Source organism: Elephantulus edwardii, unplaced genomic scaffold (genome assembly GCF_000299155.1).
Source record: "Elephantulus edwardii isolate Elephantulus edwardi_28Jun2011 unplaced genomic scaffold, EleEdw1.0 scaffold00122, whole genome shotgun sequence".
In the NCBI taxonomy this organism is placed as follows: Eukaryota; Metazoa; Chordata; class Mammalia; order Macroscelidea; family Macroscelididae; genus Elephantulus; species Elephantulus edwardii.
This window is the reverse complement of record NW_006399872.1, coordinates 6,524,413-6,532,134: the sequence shown is the minus strand read 5'-3', so window position 1 is coordinate 6,532,134 and position 7,722 is coordinate 6,524,413.

Below are 7,722 nucleotides of genomic sequence, written 5' to 3'. Positions count from 1 at the left end.
GTGCGGTTGGCGCAGGATAGAGCAGGGTTTAGGGCTGTTGTGCATAGGGTCGCTATGAGTTGGAAACGACTCGACGGCACATAACAACAACAATTACTTTTATAAGAAACACAAACTGCAACTATACACATGCATTTCATCTGATGCCCTATACAGGAATCAACTGATTATAGAAAAAATCACTGGGAAGCTCAATATCAGCTGTGAAATGTAGGCCAGGTGGTGATTGTGGATCAGAGTATCAACTACTCATATGCAGATTCAAACTGAAGCTAAAGAAAAATCAAATCCAGAAGAATCAAAATTTGACCTTGAGTGTATCCTCCCTGAATTTAAAGACCATCTCAGGAACTGGAGGAAAATATCAACAATATCATTCAGGAAGAATGTAAAAGGTCATTACGAAGATGGAGGAAGAAGAAAAGACCGAAATGGATATCAGAAGAGACTCTGAATATTGCACTAGAGTGCTCAGAAGCCAAAGCAAAGGGAAGAAATCAAGGTGTAAAGGAGCTGAACAGAAGATTTCAAAGGAAGTAGACAAAGCAAAGTATTATAATGAAATGTAAAGAGTTGGAGTTGGAAAATCAAAAGGGATGAACTCACCTAGTACTTCTTAAACTGAAGGAACTGAAGAACAAATTCAAGCCTCAAGCTGCAATACTATGGCGATAAAAGAGGAGGTTCAAGCTGGTCTGAAGGAATTGGCAAACAATAAGCCCCAAGAATTTATGGCATACCAATTAGCTTACTTCAACAAACAGATGCTGCCCTGGATGCGCTCACCAAGTTATGCCAAGAAATCTGGAGGACAACCAACTGACCAACTGACTGGAAGATACATTCTTGCCATTTCAAAAAATGGTGACCTGACAGAATGTGGGAATTATCAAACAATACCGTTAATATCACATGCAAGGAAGATCCTATTGAAAGTTATCAAAAAATGACTGGGACAGCACATTAAGAGAAAACTGCCAGTTGTGAAGGCTGAGTTTAGAAGAGGCTGTGGCACTAGGAACATTACAGCCAATGTTACATGGATCTTAGCTGAAAGCAGAGAGGACCAGAGGAATGTGTGTTTGTGTTTCCTTGACTGTGTAAAACTATTTGACTGTGAGGATCACAACAAACTGTAGCTGACTTTGAGAAAAATGGAAATCCCAGATTTGCCCTTATGTAAAATCTATACTTGGACCAGGAGGCAGCTGTCAGAATGGGGCAAGGAAACAGTGCATGGTTCAAAATTGGGAAAGGTATACACCAGGGATGCATCCTATCTCCATAACTTTTCAATCTATATGTGGAACAGATTATCTGGAGGCTGGGTACTTTGAGGAGGAATGTGGCTTCAGAGTTAGAGGAAGACTGTTCATCAACAACCTGTGTTACGTGGATGGCACTGATAAGGACCTGAGGCATTTACTGCAGAGAGACAAGGACTGCAATCTTCAATATGGATTGATGCTCAATATCAAGAAAACAAAGATTCTCACCACTGGTTTTAACTGGTAGCTTTATGATAGAGGGAGAAGAGCTTGGGATTGTTAACAGCTTTAGCTTACTTGGCTCTGCAATCAATGGTCTTGGTTCCAGCTGCAAGAAAATCAAAAGATGAATTGTATTGAGAAAACTGCTGTCAGGGACTTCTCCAGAATACTGAAGAGCAACGGTGTTGGTCTGGAAACTAAGGCATGCTTGATCAAGGCCATGGTCTTTACAATTGTTTGCTACTACCAGAGAGCTGGACAATGACTAAGGATGGTTGAAGAATTGATGCCTTTCAGTTGTGGTGCTCGAGAAGTGTATTGGACTGCTAAGGGAACAAACAGTAGAAAGTGAAACCAGGCTGGTTCTTGGAAGCAAGAATTGAAGCTCGGTCTGACATACTTTGAGCATGTTGTAAGGAGGCCTTAGAGAAGGACATTATGTTTGGAAGGGTAGAAGGACAGCACAAGAGAGAAAGACCCTGGATGAAACGGATAGATTCAGTGACTCGGGTTATGGGAGTAGGTGTGCCAGAGCCAATAAAACTGGCTCAGTATAGAGCAGGATTCAAAACTGTTGTACACAGGGTTGCTATGTGTTAGAGGTGATGTGATGGGCAACAAAAACAACAATAGTTCTGTGAATTCTGGGTTTCATTACAATGTTTCAGCTTACCTGGTGGCAGAGCCATGGGAAGGATGGTTTGCATTAAAATTGATAGACGTAGGTATGAGAAAGTTGAGGCATCCCTGATGTCATGGAAATTGGTTTTGTATTGTGGATGTTGTCAATGAGAATTGTTCCTTATTGTGGAGTTAGTGGTCAGACAAGATCATTTCCATTCCAATAGCACTGTTGTAAATAATATAAAAGGCAACAGACAAAAATAAAAATGTATATAAATATTTATTTGCTAAATGCAAATAAATAATGGTCATCTGACAGTTTTGAAAAATTCTTCATAAAATATATCCTGTTCATATTAAACTGAATAAAAGGACACATTTCTAAGCATATTTGATATGTTGTTGTTAGATGATGTTAAATTGGCTATATTTAGTATAACAATTTTTAAATAGCTTTTATGTTTTACAGAAGTTTTAAGTTACAGAAAAAATGTTCAGGACATACAGAGAATTTCCATATATATTATCGCTTTCTCTCCTACACACTGCTTCCCTATTAATAACATTTTTCATTCATGTAATATATTTATTAGAATTATTATATATACATAATTAATTTCCATGGTTTACATTCTAGTTCACAATTTGTGTTGTATATTTCTACAGATTTTGACAAATGCACGATGTCATGTGTCCATTACGTTGTCATACAGAATAGTTCTCATTCTGATGGGGCCTAAAAATGCCTTTTCCTATAATTTTTCATACCTTTCTTTGTATCTCTGTCCTAAGCCTCTGAAAACTACTCATCTTTTTACTGTCTGTATAGTTTTACCTTTTCCAGAATGTTAAACAGTCAGAATAATTCTGTTTGTAGGTAGCTTTTTAAAACTAGCTTATTCCATTTAGCAATAAGCATGTAAGATTCCTCCATGTCTTTGTGGAGTTTCATAACTATTTTATTTTCATTACTGAATAATTATCCATTGAATGGATGTACCACAGGCAGTTTATTTTTTCAATTATTTTCAGTCTTTTACAATTATTAGTAAAGCTCTTATAAACATCCATGTGTGTGGACATACATTTTTAACATTTTTTTTAGCACACAGTTGGGAGTTGGATTAGATCATATATTAGCCAATATTGCAGCTTTGTAAGAAACTCTTCCAGAATGGCTGGGATGTTGCATTCCCAGCAGAAGTAAGAGTTGCTGTTGTGCCATGTGCTCTCCAGCATTTGGTCTTGTCAATATTTTAGGTCTTAGACATAAAGCTGCTATGAACATTCACATGCAGGTTTTTATTTGGATATATGTTTACATTTTAGTCATACATTTGGGCATACTTTTAGATCTTACTCATTTTAATAGGTATATAGCAGTGTCTCATTGTTTTATGATGCCTTAAGTGACAAAATATACTGTGTTTCATTTGGATGGAGTAGCTCATAGCGAGTTTCACTGCTAAACAAAAGATACCCATTTCTAATGATTCAAGTCCATCAGCGGCTCACTTGGAGAAAGATGGGCAGTTTCCTCACGCTGTGATTTATAGCCTTGGAAATTTGATGGAGAGTTGCTATGAATTTGAATTGAACCTCACGGCTATGAGTTTGAGTTTGAAGTGACATATTTTGAGCATCAATCTACTCTATAGCAATGACTTAGTTATTATTTTCTTGAAATTGATTTATAAAGTGCTCTCTGGTAGTGCAGTGGTTAAGTGCTCAGTTAACTAGTGGTTAAATGCCGCCCACTGAAAGGTTGGTAGTTTTAACAGCTCAGCAGGTCTATGGAAGAAAGGTATAGCCGTTGACTTCTGTAAAGATTACAGTCTTGGAAACTCTACAGGCCAGTTCTACTCTACACTTCACAGTCCTTATGAGTCAGAATCTATTGAATGGAAATGGATTTGGGTTTTGGTTTAGTGATATATCATGCTGAAAATTTTTCATTTGTGTATTTGCCATCTATTTATCTTTCTTAGGGAATTTTCTGTTCAGATTTTTGCCCATATTGTAATTCAGATAATTTGGTTTCTTCTTGAGTTTTAAGAGTGTTCAAATATTTTGATACACATTCCTTATCAGGTAGGCACTTTGCAAATATTTCATCTCAGGCTGCAACTTGTCTTCATTTTTATAAAGTAGAACTTCAATATTCCTTGAGAAAAAAAATAAGTTTGTAAAACAGCTTTCTGAAAAACAATAAAATGCATAACAAAATTTCAAGACCAATAAAAAAGAAAATTTAAAAAACCATTTTGATTAAGCCTCAAATAAAATCTTTCTTAAGTAGAAGTCTCTTCACGCACCGTACAACACTCAACGTTGTTAGAAATAAATGTCCTAAGAATTAACTTTCAGATAATAAATCAAACTCTTACACACATACATAATTGCATCAGGATGTACTTACTATCCATTCTGCAGGTTCTTTAGCTTTTTGTTCCAACAATTCAAATGAGAATAAGTCAAACATACTGCTGACTACCACAGCTATTCAGAACAAGTGATATGTCTTAGATGAATTGTATCATCTAAGTTATTATGCAACTCTTAATGCCAAAATAATAGTAAATTTATGCAAGAACTAATGAAATCCCCAAAACTTCAAAAGAAAGCTATTTTTAAAACAAGATAGAGAATACAATGTCATGATAACCTTCCTTGGAAAAAAACAACACAGTCTCTGAGTGTAGCAGAAACTCAAATACTGTTCATTTGCTATGATTTACACCAACTGAGGTAAGATGTAACCTGTAGTACTGATGTAGCACACCAAATCTTGAATATTTCACCTTTTTATATTTAATTTTGATAAATGTAACTAAAAATTAGTTTGTATACTTGTAGCTCTGCTCCACAGTCAACACTCTTGGTACCAGCAGCCAGGAAAAACATATTGCGATGGGAAAACCTGCTGTTAGGGACCTCTCTAAAGTACTCAAGAGCAATGGTGTGCCTCTGGAGAATAAGGTGCGTCTGATACAGACAATAGAATTTGCAATTACTTGTTATGCATCAGAGAGTTAGACAATGACTAGGGAGGGTAGAAGGAGAATTGATGCCTTTGAGCTGTGGTGCTGGAGAAGGGTATTGAATGTACCCTGGACTGCCAAGAAAACAAACAGATTCATCCTGGAGAGGGTTAAACCAGGCTACCCCTTGGAGGCAAGGATTCTGGGGCTTCGTCTGACATACTTTGGACATGTTGTAAGGAGAGATAGGTCCTTGGAGAGGGACATCATGCTTGGGAGGGTGGAGGGACAGCGCAGGAGGGGAAGACCCTCTATGAGATGGATTGATTCGGTGACTGGGGTAATCGGGATGGGTGTGTCAGAGGCAGTGCGACTGGCACAGGATAGAGCAGGGTTTAAGACTGTTGTACATAGGGTCGCTACGAGTTGCAAGCGACTCGACGGCACATAACAACAACATCCTTGTAGCAGCAAGAGAAAGTATCATGTAATATTTAAGTTTTTAAAGATAATGTGTATAATTAATGTATAATAAGACTCTAAAACCATTGAACTAAGACATTAAATCTTTGAACACTTCTTTATCCACACATTTATGCATCATCTATCACAGTGCCTTGTGCAGAACAGGTGTTTGAATTGCAACTGGTACATGAATAATTCATTAATGAAAAGTTAAGATTTGATGCTCATGCATTTATAAAAAGGATATTTTTAGTTTTCTGGTAGTGTTAATAAACAGTGAAACAATAATTTTGGATTTTACCAAGGATTTAATATTCTTAACCCATAGAATAAATGATCTTATGTATTATTTGGGTAAACTAGTTACTATAACAAATATAATTTTAAATACAGTAATATAGTGAGTTTCTTTTTTATTCACATGAAAATTTAATGCAGACTTTACAGCTAGCAGGTGGATAGTACTGTTTCATGTGGTGAATCAGGGCTTGCTTCTTTCCATCTTTTGGTCCTGCATGATCCAAGATCTTGGAAGCTCCTGCTTTCAGTTAGACAATATGAACCATAGGAACCAATAGGCTGGAGAATAATACTCTATTGCTTAACTGCCTTGGTGTGCAAATGACCTCATCCAACTGGAGACATGGTACTGCTGAGAATATGGCAGAAAAAGCTGAGAACTGGAATCCCTACAATGCATTCCAGAAAGAACTGTTCCCTAGGAAGGAAGGACCACCAATTTTTGATAGACAGTAAACTTTCTTTGACTTACCTGTAATTTTCATGCCAGCTGTTTTTCATTGGTAGATAAGTTAGGTGGACTAAAATCTTACACCTTTCTGTTAGTAGTCCTTATGCTATCTGTTAGTTAACCTTATGCTATAACACAATGGACAATCTAAACAGGAGTCAAATAAAACAAAATTCAATAATAGGGTATCAAAAAAGAGTTATCTGAATAAGAAAAATTGATTGTTTCAGTTCAAGCAAAGGATAAAACTTTCTCTTCTCCTTCTCATTGATTTTTAAGTTGTTGCCCCCTTATAGCTGACCCTCCAGCAGTTTTTCAGGGCTGTAACTAGTACAGGAGAAGATTGGCCATTTTTCTCCCAAGGAGTGGATGGTTGATTATGCCTGAGAAGAATGGCTTCGTTGTTGTTGTTGTTGGCAATACACAGGCCTCTATATGGAATATGCCACTAGAACTAGTCTCTAGCTAAAATGCTACTATTTTTTCTTTAGACCAATGATCTCGGTTGTAAGTTACAGAATTATATACACAAAAACACTCGAGTACCTGATAATAATATGTAGTGAAGTGATTATGAGTCATCATTTTTTCCCCTTATACAAACATACCTTAAGTAGAAGGTTTCCTACAGTTGTAGTGGACTGAAGGGTGTGTCTGAAAGGTGTGTCTTTATTTCCTACTTATATCCTAACACTTTGGTGCAGACATAGGTCTTGGGTCAAAGGTGTGTTTCCAACACCTGGTGAATATTGGTCCAATTTACTATGGAACTAACTCCTTGCTGGCAAGGTGACATGTTAAAGAGTGTCTTGGCCTTACAAGTGAGCATCCCTGGACGTGGTTTCCTGCTCTTTCCCCAAGCAGGCTCTCTTCACCCACAGGTCTTGGCATTCCGCCTTTGCTGTGTGCCATCTGGCAATGGACCAACTGCCCAAATCTGCCTCAGCAACTAGCTCTGCCCAGGCTCAGGAGGCTGTTTTCAACAACTCCTTCCTGAGAGATACTGTGGCCACTCAGAGTTTATGTTTTTCTATTCTCTGAGAGTTCTACTGGACTCTAGGCTTTCTTGAGGCCAAGGATCATTTTCTAATTACCTCCTATTCTGACCTACTGCTCTGTTACACAAAAGAAGCATGATGAATAGTTATTTGATAAATTGTCGTCCTCACTCTATTCTGGGGTTAAGAATTAATTGCTCTTCTGAATCTGGGGAGCAGTGGGAGTTTCCCTGTGTTGGTGGGACACAACTATATCAAGTCTCCTTTTGCTGGATGCCTCCACAAAAGCCTACTGACCTTCTAGTGTGTGCTGCTTCTTCTTGTAGGCCTTAGCACTTCTTGCTCCAGCATCATCCGTTGGCTCCTGACACTTTACTAGTTTGAACTTTAACCTAATCCCTGTTTCCAAATAT